Here is a 12,548-nt window from a genome sequence, read left to right on the forward strand (position 1 = left end):
TGTTTTGGTATATAATAAGTGTTGTTTTGGTATATAATTAGTGTTGTTTTGTTATTTTGGTATATAATAAGTGTTGTTTTGGTATATAATTAGTGTTGTTTTGGCATTGCACTTTTTAGTTTTCAATTAAGTTAGGATTCAGAAAAGGTTTAAAATACTGATATTAATCTGTCTTCTTAGAATATATACATATAACACTAAATAAAGAAACTAGCTAGGTTTTGGATACTGAGTATTTAATTGATGTTTCTAATATGGAAAAAACAGAGAGGAGGGGAGGAGAGGAAGAAAGAAAGAAAGGATGAAATAAAAAGAGAGGGAAAGTGAAGACTGGGTGAAATAGGAAGTCTCTTAAATAATTGATACCTATAGTCAATATGTTAAATTATATGAACCCGAAGTTTACACTTTTTAGCATGTCTGTATAGTTTGTTGATAACACTAGTCGTCATAGAGGTTTATAACACCAACTAAATGGTCATGACTATAATCTTCATTCGAAGGAAGAATTGATAAATTTCAAAAACGACACAGAAAAACCCTCTTACAAAGCAAATGGCAAAATAAGCTAATGTTTAGGACATTGGGTGGGGAATACTTTCTAAACATAAATATGGTTTCCAAATGAGGCACTGTAATCGCGGAGGAATTGTTTTTCCACAAAAAGAAAATATTTCATATATTTGTAAAACAAGGATGGTCATAAATATTTCCCAGAAATATAATAAAATATTTTTTAAATGAATAAATGATTGTCACGTGAAAAGCATAAACAGTGTCACAGACTACTACTAGTGTGTGGAATTTGATTTAACGTTTTGTTTCCACTAAAGCGAGTACATCACATTTTAAGTTACGAAAACATACCTTATCTGACTGTCGTGGTTCCAAGAAGAATGTCGGATAGGGCTTACAATTTAAAATTATATTTAATCAAATTAATCTTAACTTAAATATTCACAATTGATATTTTAAGCACATCATTAAAATGAATTGCAATAGCGTAAGATTTTTCACGTAGTGTTAAAATCCTTTTAGAGGTAAGGTGTAAATTTAGTTCAACCCCACATCAAACAAATATGCATAATAAATTCGCATTTTGTCACTGTTAACTTAAGCCATTAAACCGTCGTACATTGCTAATAGGCTAACGTAGCACTGAAATAGAATACAGGGTCTTCCTGTGTGGAAATGCGTCCGAAAGCATTATAACATTTATGCGTTTCATTTCTTCCATTGATGTTTAAAATGATTTTCGTTTTCATGTTAAGTAAATACTTGATCCACAGAGAACAATAGTAGATTGAGTGATATTCAATACTAGCCATTAAATCTGGAAGGAAGAACGGAAAGGTAGCACAGAATACGGGTGTTCTCGATTGAGTGTCTTTTACCTGTTGCTATCAAATATCGCTTTGTCGTCTTCCGGTTTTTAGCGGATGCAACTGAGAACATCTAAGTGATGTTGATATTTTAACGGATCCGGAACGTTTTCTTTGGCAGAGAAATATGTATTTCCGTTACGTATGAAAAGACCACTCAAGTAAATTTTTCGTCTGCTAATTAGGTACATTCTTAACTACAATAACAAAAATGACTCCTTAGGTCAGTAATATACATAAAGGTTCTCCGAAAAAAAGGAGATACTAACGGCAAATAGAAGGAGGCTTTACAGGTTAATGCGAGCACAGAAACCAAAGCGAGGAATCATGTCAAAAAGAAAAAAAAAGAACAAATGGAAATAAAAAACAGCTAAAAGATAATGATTATACTGAGAAAATTGTAGAACCTGCAACAGATTTCGTAATTTTATTACACTAAATCAAGAACAACAATTAAAAAATATATATATTGATCTGAAATTGAATAGTACTAGCAATATAGACCACAAAGCCAAAAGTAATTTACCACTTAGAATGAACGAGATAAATTTTATACATACAATATTCTTAACTATATCGCAAATTCTTTCTCATTACATGCAATGGCTAACCCGAAGACAAATTACAAATTATTGTTTAAGCCCAGAAATCGTTCAGTAAACGCTGTTCAAGTGATAGTCTGAGTCTAGGATAAAATTGTCAGCATGATATTCAGATATTGTTGACATAACGAAACATGACATAATCCTCTCCCCGATTCATTGACTGAATTGGCAAAACACATATTTCGTAGATTAGCCGCTCAGACATCATCCGATTATTTCAAGACTTTATATTATACGTTATGATCATGTAGGCTAGAGACTTACAGTTTTGCTTTTAACTTGATAAAAAACAACAACAACAACAAAAAGAAATAAAAAAAACCCAGGAGCGTGGTTTTTGTAATGAGATAATTCGTTTAAACATTTGCCCGTGGATATGTAACTTTGCTTAAACTTTTTTTTCATGTATCGTTATATTAACTATATCTTTTCGCCGTTTCGTCGGATTTCAACTCCGTCGTAAAATTAGATCCGTGGAATTTTGGCACATTGATAGACTATATGTCTTTATTTATTTAGATAGCACAATTTCAAGCCGCAACAAAATTCTTTATATATATTGCAAGATTTTAGAACAGCTAAATCAACCAGTTATAAAACAATCAATGATTTGAAAGTTAGGCTGAGAGTTTTGGAATGATCTGAATGTTGGGCCGAGAGTTTTGGTGTGATTTGAATGTTGGGTTGAGAGTTTTGGAATTATCTGAATATTGGGCGGAGAGTTTTTGAATTATCTGAATGTTGGGCTGAGAGTTTTAGAATGATCTGAATGTTGAGATGAGAGTTTTGGAATTATCTGAATGTTGGGCTGAGAGTTTTAGCGACATTTTCTCAGCTAATCTGATCTGGCTTAATGTTTTACTACGTTTCTAACTTAGGTGTTTTGTGATTTACCTTATGAAATAATATGATATTTTTTTCCATTTCATTTTTTACTTAAACGAGTTGATATTCTTTACACACAATGCATACACAGTTCTAAGGGAAATTATGTCGTTCAGTATTAGTGATCTAGTAAATTCTCAACTACTTTGTCTATTGTGAATAATAGAAAAAGTATTATACTTGTATTTTAATGACGACATTGATGTCATGATAATGACATATATTTATCTAGCACATCTGCACGTGTATGTCTCATGTGGGTGTCTTTCGTCTTCGTATAGTAATGTTAGCACACTTTTTGGTGCTATATAAATTCTGACGCATTTTGATATTGAACATGTAGTGTTTCAGCGCATTTGTAAAGTAGTATGCATATTTACTGTATCAAATTAAAGATAGAAAGCATAACATAACTATTTATTTATTTATTTAGAAAACAAATGGTGTTGTCATCGCGAAAGATGTAAAACAAGATTATTCTTACTACATCGGCAATAAATTTTGTGCCAAGCGCTACTTTTGTAGTTTTCGGAACTTATCAATGGCCAACCGCCATTCGAGAGAATTGAAACAAAAATATACTTTTTAGGTGTTTATCTTCGATGTTTATTAAAGAATAGTTCAAGAAACAGGCATGGAATATAGGGTGATATTTCGGAAGGTGATTCCTTTTATCTGTTGCATAGATTAAACAGTAAATACATATTGTATATAGCAGTGCTCGTAATGCAAGTAATGAACGTTTTAAAGATGCATCTACTTAATAGTAAGAACAAAAGGTAGGATAGTTCCGTAGTAGTATGTACTATGGAAATGAATAAATAAGATGTTTTAAACAAATAAAATCCAAACGAAACAAACGAAAACAACATATGAAAAAAAGTACACATGATCTAAATAGATTTTAAAAATACCTTTAATGAGTAAATGCGTTTGGGACATTTTTTCCGATGAAATAGAAAATAAAGTTTATCAAAGGAATTTTGAATTTTAAGCTTGACATTAAGAAAAACTTTTGAAGAAGTTTAAGGCTGGCTTTTGAACGCGGAAGAAAAGACAATAACTTCTGTCAATAAACTATTAGCTACTTATATTTGTTTAGGCAGTTGATCTAGTCGTAGTTTTCTGTCGGCCATGCATGCTGCTAATGAAATTGAAACCCCAAACAAATTACAGTTTTAGTTTCAATTAATCTTTCACGTTTTCCACTCGTATAATAAATTATAATTGTACTCGATCAGACCAAACAAACAGCAAGCTCCGTGGTCAATGAACAAGGCAATATTAGGGCGTTTAATATTTCAGTCGCAGCGAAGACATCCCTGCACATTTTTCTGTATCTAATTGACCATGCCGCTTGACGTCTGGACATGCATTAACAATCATTAAATACTGCACATAAATTTGCATTATGTGACAGGGCAAGGGCTGGGTGTCCATCTTTTATACACAGAGATACACCCGACAGTTCATTGATACCGTCGTTAATCGGTAATACGATAAAACGCCTATAGGACCGATTTACACTTTAATACTTAATTGGTCAAATTAAAAAATCGGAAACTTTCCTTTCTTTTCTATGGGAAATATAGTATTTACTTTGATGTCTGCAATACCACCATATGTCACGTGTATCTGCCCTTTCTATATATATACAGTGGTCGTTAAATACTGGGTAGTGACAGTTGTGTTATTCTTTAGGGTTGTCGCCCTTTGTTTAACTCTTCTATCCATCACCGAGAACCAGATCTATATCATACCTTTGTATTGGTGTGTTTTTTGTTTAGATAAGGGGAGGTAACCAAAATAGAATCAGTTGATAAAGTGTTTTCTATGGAACTGGCACTAGATATAGACACTATTATCACTTGAGGTTGTTCAAAAAGACACGCCAAACAGAATCACTTTATCTTTTTGGCTCCAACCAGCTATAAGTCAAGTACTTTTATTGTGGTTTTAGAAAAAACGACAAGTAATCTGGCATAGTAAAATGTTTCCAAACCAGAACGAGTTGTCAAAGGACGTATGGATTGTAATTGAAAAGCAAGTCTATATCATCGAAACCTACTGACAGTTTTTTAGATAAGACGTCCATTTTGAGTTTGGCGACACCAATGACATGACTGATCAAACGACTGCCACAAGATAAGGGACGGCAGACCAGGGCTCACATTACCGAACTAACGCATTAAGTGCTAGACTCTATTGTATACATTTCTTTAAAAACCATTAAAAGAAACTCGAGGACGTATTTAGTGAAGGATTTCTATACGAAATGTTAAGTACACGGAGTAAACTCATGTATTGTTTCTAAAACATCATGTCATTTTCAAGCCTGCTTGTTCATTTACTATAGTTTGAATTTAAAGTTCTTTTGTTTTCGTAATAGGTTTTTGTTTGAAAGAGTCCTTTTTCATTTTGGAAAGATGAAAAAAGCAAGCATTATTGCATCTACAATGCGTTCAGGTTTGATACTATCAGTTGAGTTTCGTTTCAATGCTCTATAACAAAGGCTCCCATTTCTCTTTTGCTGTGACGTCACGGATCTACCGATTATTCTATACGGTGTGTGACACAGGTGCCCTCGCCTCTAAGAACTCGTGACCAAAAAGACAATGCATGAATAGAGTACTGTTAACACTGAGAGATTTATCGGTCCAATCAGCCCCATATACTGAAATTCAATACATCTAATCATCATCCAAGCAATTGTGCAAATCTATCGAACTGGTGTGTGGTTTAAATCTCTGTAAATCCACCAGGTGGCGCCGCCACAGTTTACCTTGTTTGGAACAAACAACACACAAACTTTTGGGTCAGAAAAAAAAACTTTCTGTCGAGCTAAAACGCTAGATTGAAATTTTCGACAGAGGAAAACCCCATGGGGCAGCAGAGGATTCCACGACTGAATCATGTTTTATTCTGCAATCCAAAATCTCGTAAAACCCTCGTTTCGGGTTCACTCTGACTACTTTATTGGTAATATCATAATCCATATTTCCAATAAGAATACATTTTGTTAGCTGGCGTGCAGTGTTTGACGCCGGTGTGAGTGTCATGTGTCTCCCCTGGTAGGTCCCCTTCGGGATCCAGTGGATAGCCCTACTGAATGCTTTCACTGCGATGAATGGCTTCACTCAAAGCTACTGACAGTAAATATTTTATGTCAGAATGCAATTTTCCATAGGTATATTGTTTCAAAAATCAACCATGGCTATCGATCGATGGAGCATTTTGCAATCCTACCCGTTAACGAGTCAAGTGTTAGGCGATTTAAGTATCTGTAATTTTGCTGGCAAAGTGAATGGATATAACTCGATTAGAAAGAAAAACGATATTGACGGATTAACTACTTGATTTGAGTAGAAACAATTTGATTATTTGAAATTAGACGATTTATTACACAATGGTAATAAATACTGAGGCGAGGGACCGGATCTCGAGCCCTAGTGATATACTGTCTAAGATAACAGTATCGAGAACGTATTTCGATATCAATCGGGAGATTACTACAGTAAGCTATCGAATTCCCGCCATTACAAATGCAATGTATCAAATCAGAGATTGCAGTAACGTTATGAGGTAATATAAGATAACAATTCTGTCATTAATTATCTAGGCCATTCGTGATAAATATATAACCTGGAATGTTATCGCGTACATATCCATTCTGCAAATTAAGAATTTTTCTTGATGTAGGATTTCAAATTCCAATTGGTAAATCAAAACTTGCATCGGTAATAATTTTTTACGCTAAACCGATTCTCGTAGCATTAATTTTCTGATAGGTATTAAACGGATTTAATCAATTTTCTTACATGGATTTTTTATTTTGAATTTAAACTTTTTTATGATATCTGTATATAGGAATGTCCTTTCAAATGGATACCCAAAGATTTTGTCACAGTTGAAGTGATTACTTACTACGTCACCGTATTAGACTTATGTAAGTGTCATAGATACATCTCAAGACAAACACTCTTACCAAACGTCTGGCGCTTTCTCTTTGCATGTTTCCATTTGTATTATTATAGTTGTTTAACACTTTGATATGCTTTGATGGTATTGTTCGATTTAGTTGTTACAGAAAATGTTCTGTATCACAACATCATGGTCTTGATATGATGGTAAGGGGTGAAGTTTTCATTGAAATTTCAGAAATGATATGAAAGTGTTTACACTGAGTAGTTATGTCACTTTATAAATATCTAATATAGTATCAATGTAAAATTTAACCATGGAAACCATTTATCAATAATCAATATTCCTTTTTAATTTCTTTTTTATTCATGTTTATAATGCTGTGTTTTTTTAAGCAAATTTGTGTTGAGACCAGATTGCTTTCTTGTCGTCGTTATTTCTTATCGTTAGTAAAACATTATCTCAGAGTTTAACTGAGTGCAACATTATCAGAATACATGCACATCTCCACGTGGTCGTCATTTGTTCTACTGACATTTCCTGACAAACAAAGTTGATGATACAACATTTAGTGTCTATAAATACTTATTATCTGACGGAAAAATGGAGGAAAGTGGTTGCTAACCGTCAAGATTGGTATATCGGTATACAACTTCAATCCTGTATTTAATATCCAAAGCCGCAATATAACATATGTGTCTATCATGTGACAAAATGATATTGCATACGCGAGAGAAGATGGAAATGTCATCTGTAGTATAATATGATTGTATTTCCATTCTAGCCAGATACATTATACAACAGTTATTATGAGATTTTTTCGTGTCGCCTCAGTCACCAAGTGTGGCAATATCACGATCAAGGAGAGGAAATAACCAACATAATCTGTCTTCGACAAAACAAGACTTAGCAAAATTGGGTGGCATGACCGGCGTCATGAATTTAATGGAACGGGTACTAAACATGACATCGCTATTGAGCAACAGACGTTATAAAGTACCCCTTCTTTTCAAAAGCTCGTGTTCATTCCTCGTTTACTCGTCAGACCTGCCGAAGACTGGCCTTTCAAAGGCATTTCATATCCTTGTTAACATTATAATATATCCTTAACATGTTATTTAAAGGATATGACAACACATGAGACATCCTATTGATAAAACAGAGACGGTAAATTAAGAAACAAGAAAGTCGTAATAATACTCTGAACATATCATATTTGCAATAAATAACTTTGCATATCTCTACTTCATGAATTATGCATGGAAGTGTGTGTGCGTTCATATTTAAGTTATATGAAGGCTATAAGATTTTAAAGGTTGATCATATTATTTCCGTCAAGAGATCTTAAATCAGCTTAATTAGGTCATAAATTGTCTCTTGTTATCATTAAATAAAAAAAAAGAACTGTTTCTGTGTTGTTGTTTTTTTTAAAATTTGAATTACTCCAGTTATATAACTTATTATTTGAAGAAAAAAAGAGATGTTGTTTAACGTTAATCGCTATTTGATTTGTTTGCGATATGAAAGCCATCCATTTGATGCAGCCACTGCATACCGAATATTATTTGAATGTTGTAACTTGACCTGAATTTGTTTCAGATGTGCATGGCGGTAGTAGCCAATGCGGACAACGCTTTATCTTCGGGAACACATGGTTCAAGTTTTCTTTGTACTGGTACGATTTTCATTCAAGCCAGAAAGTTTTCAAAAATGAAAACATGCCAGCAGTACTCTAGTTTTAGATTACTTGAGTGTTGTTTATTCTCGATCCTCTTTCTTTGTACGTGACAATCTAACCCATTTGGATGCAACTTCTGTCGCCCTACTAGAATCCCTATATAAATTTGTGTTTTGTTTACAATATTGTTACTAATCATCCCTGCCATACCAAATCCATTTCCATGCTTTTTATATATATCTGATTACAATAACATACCTAACGTAGTCTAACATTGAGTGACATGGTTATGTATTCGCCTCTTCTATTTCTCCCGCACATAAAACTGTCATACAGGGGAAATTTGAACCTACAGTTTCAAAGTAGTTTTCGTCTTACTAATGCGGATCTGTCCAACAACCCGGTAAGTAGAGTATTGGCCATTCTTCCTTGCTCCATAGACTTTCTCCTATCCGTGTCATTGACACAGTGCCGAAGAACCTTGACCACAAGTTAACACGATTAGGCATTGTTTGACGGTCCGCTAAGTTTTTCTTACGAGGTAATAAGTACTTATTTACAACCACCTACCCAAGCATATGATGCTAAACTGGAGATTATGCCCAGGCGATAATTATCTAGGTATCTCTGGAGCTTGCCATCCACCGTTCCGTGGTTATTCAGTGTTTTATGTAGTATGGGAAAATAACTAAGATCAACTTGCTCGAATAATATCATGTTAATAGTAAAATCATTCTTTAGGTGGTTAATATATACATAATTACAAGTATGCTTTGTTAAATAGCACTGACGCTTGTTAAGGTACATATATGTGGCTAGAGAGGTGATGTTTATGGCAGTGATACACAACATCCACCTTCTGGGTAATAATAGGGTATATGTTTCTTATAGTCGTATGTATGAATAACAATACGTAGTTTACAATGAAATGATTCCGTAAAAGGGGAATATTCACATAATGCAAGACATATGAGGAAGTCACATTTCATCAATACTAGGCCCACTTATTTTTTTTTTTCTTTTCTTCAGATGTTTTGTAATTATAAGCAGCCCTTAACTTACAAGTCTTACAAAAGTCGACGATTTTTTCCATGTACTGCTGTTTTTTCCTCCAATTTTATTGTACTATCAAATTAGCTTTAATATTAATGATATATCAAATATGAACAAATCCAGCCAAGCATTCTTTTCATTTAATGCAATTGTAATGTAAACTTTTGACCGATATTTTTTATAACTGAAGTATTCATTTGAAATACAGTGGAGACCAATATCGTTATGACAGTAGAAAGTTTCAACAAAGTTATTTTTGCAATTTTGATTACCAAATGAATAATAACACTTTTTGTTGAAATAATAGAAACAAGTTTATAACAAACACACAAATTCAAAACAAGAATTTGCTTTCCCATGCCACAGAGTAGGTCATGCGTACCTGTCCTTTTCCAGAATGTTAAGGACTTTTGACTCTCAAGATCACCCCTTAGGATAAAGTTTTATCCATGTCATGTAACACGCAAACGCTTAAATTCATAACAGAAGCCAGTATCTTTGCATATCAAATTAACTATACGATTATTTTTACGTTTTCATATTTCTTATGAAATGGAGGCGAAATAAGCTAAAGCTAGTAATGAATGGAGCATGGATATCGTAACCTGTTGACAATTATTAGTTATAATTTGAGAATGTACAATAAATCTAAAATCGTTATCCATCTTTGATTAGATGATGCATCAGGAGAATTTCGGAATACAGTAAACCAGCATTGTTACCTCGTGCTGCATGTATCGAATTCACAAATGTTTTTCTCCGATGATTAATATAAACAACATTTATAATCATAGTGATTTCCATTCGGTTTCTAAATCCGCTGAAGTTCATCCTCTTCGTGAGCTGGTTTTGAAATGGAAAATACCAAATTTGGTAGCTGCGAAAGAAAGTCAGTTTTACATTAAGTATAGAAAGATAATACTAATATTCGACACGGATCACAAATTACGAAAAAGTGTCACATTGGTTTTAATGTAAACCGGTCGAAATATATTCAAATTCAATTTCATTGTGTTTTACTGATAACCAATGTCCGGTTTCCATGAAGTTCAATCGGTGCAAAAATACCTCTGTATTCAGTTGAAAGTTAAAATCATTTTTTGAAAAAAAATACCTCTGTATTCAGTTGAAAGTTAAAATTGTTTTTTGAAAAAAAAAAGAAAATGACTGTGATAAAATATCAATGTGATATGAAATAATTATGATTATATTTGACGATTGAAATCAACAGAAATGATGAATGACAATGACGACACATATAGTTAATAAAATATCGCTTTAATGTAAAGTTACTCGTGCTATTTGTCTTTGATATAACAAAAATGATCAATATGATGATAAGGACGCGTTGTGTGGTTAAGATATGCTGATTGTATAATGCTGCCTTGTAAGGACAGACTCATAACGACTGTTTCCTTCGCTAATGGCCGTCCCAGCCGGTAATTATGACGGCTTTAAATACAGTTATTGTCCTTTGCAAGCAAATCTTCGTTACACAGAAATGCGACTGGATTCTCTCAGAGATTCATTAAGTTCTCAACTGTCCTATCAAGTCTGCTAGAGTTCTCAGAAGCGTTTTTGTAGCGAGTGTATCCATTTTCATTGTTTCCTTGCTTTGCTATATTAGGTACACTATCGTCGTTTTCTGCATGTTATCTGGTAATAAAAATTAGAAAAAGCTATACAGCAAACCTGATTACATAACTCTATGTTCAATGAAGGCCTTAATTACTAACTAGATAAGGATTCACAAAGCTGTGTTTTAATGTTTTTATGAAATAAATATATCAATAAGCAGAGGAAAGAAATATACATTTCTGTAATTGCTATTCATATTTTACTACTATTTTTGAAAAGTTGTTCATGTTGCAATCAACATAAGTTTATCTCAAACATTGTCGAAACAAGAATGAATGTCGATAAACTATAGAGTAATGATAACCGACCTGGACAAGTATGGTATTAAACTTTCTAAGGGTGAAGAGTGATAGATTGTATAGTTTAACAAAATGGTTACCTATTTTACGCTGATTTCAGATATAGAAGAGGATCAACTCCTCAATATACTTCATTACGAACCAGAATGTCAAGGTTCCTTCGACGCTTTTGGGGATTGCAATGAAGGACACAATGAACATAAAATGTGTTGACAAAGTTCTCTACAGGTAAGAGTTCTTTTGAAATTGGAATGTATCGATTTACAACCAAGTTATTGCGTTTCTGCTATTGAAATCTAGCCTTGAAACTGTGAGACCTTATTCAAAGCAAGACTCATTTTGTAGTTAAGTCAAAATTGGCGTCCTTCGCGGGCTAATCAAAACAAACCTGTTCAACCCTAGAGGCTTCATGACGTCATACGTTCAAATGTTCACTCAGTGACCACTCAGGGTACACTATTACAACTTTCTTGCCCAACTTCTTATTGTTTCCTTCATATCGTGGTATCCTGTCAAACTTTTAGGTCTGAAGATGTTTGAGCGTACTCGAAACTGCTTGTTGTTCCATTAAACCATACAAAATTACAAAAATATGATAGCCGAAAGACTCGAGACAGTATGTGTGCGGTCTTAATTAACATGGTTCCATATTTTCTGTCTTATGAAATCCACAAGAAATCCTATGGAATAATGTCCATGTAGAAATTGATTAGCAGCGTGGGTTTAATGCATGTTTACCACAGGAAAATGCAGAAGACACTCAACTCTTATACAGTACTCATCAACAGTTTCCAGATTTTTTGTAAGACAAGGGCAACTAACTTGGAATTTCTCTGGTAATGAATTTGAGTGATCGCGTGAACCAAACTACGCATTTTTAACGTTGGAAACATATCTTTGAAATAGATAAGCAGTACTCTCGTGTAATGGAACCTGCACTAATAAACATGTTTGTCCAATAAATCAAGTTTGCACGTGCACCTACAAGCCCACATGGAGCGATGTAAATTATATCTCAGAACTTGTCTCTACTGAATTTAATGAACACAATTTAAACGAACATTGCAGTATGATTTTAGCATTGACA

The 12,548-nt window shown here is 33.6% G+C and overlaps 1 long non-coding RNA gene across 3 annotated transcripts in view; it reads right to left on the reverse strand.

Moving 5' to 3' along the window:
• Positions 1 to 10,805: 10,805 nt before the first annotated feature.
• The window catches only part of LOC138317937 (uncharacterized), a 33,384-nt gene continuing 31,641 nt past the window's right edge, over positions 10,806 to 12,548 (reverse strand). For all 3 annotated transcript variants that reach the window (XR_011207828.1, XR_011207826.1, XR_011207827.1), the window contains exon 4: positions 10,806 to 11,180. This is a non-coding gene — a long non-coding RNA (uncharacterized lncRNA). The remainder of the gene's footprint in view (positions 11,181 to 12,548) is intronic.

The sequence above is a fragment of the Argopecten irradians genome, chromosome 3 (genome assembly GCF_041381155.1).
Source record: "Argopecten irradians isolate NY chromosome 3, Ai_NY, whole genome shotgun sequence".
Taxonomy (NCBI): domain Eukaryota; kingdom Metazoa; phylum Mollusca; class Bivalvia; order Pectinida; family Pectinidae; genus Argopecten; species Argopecten irradians.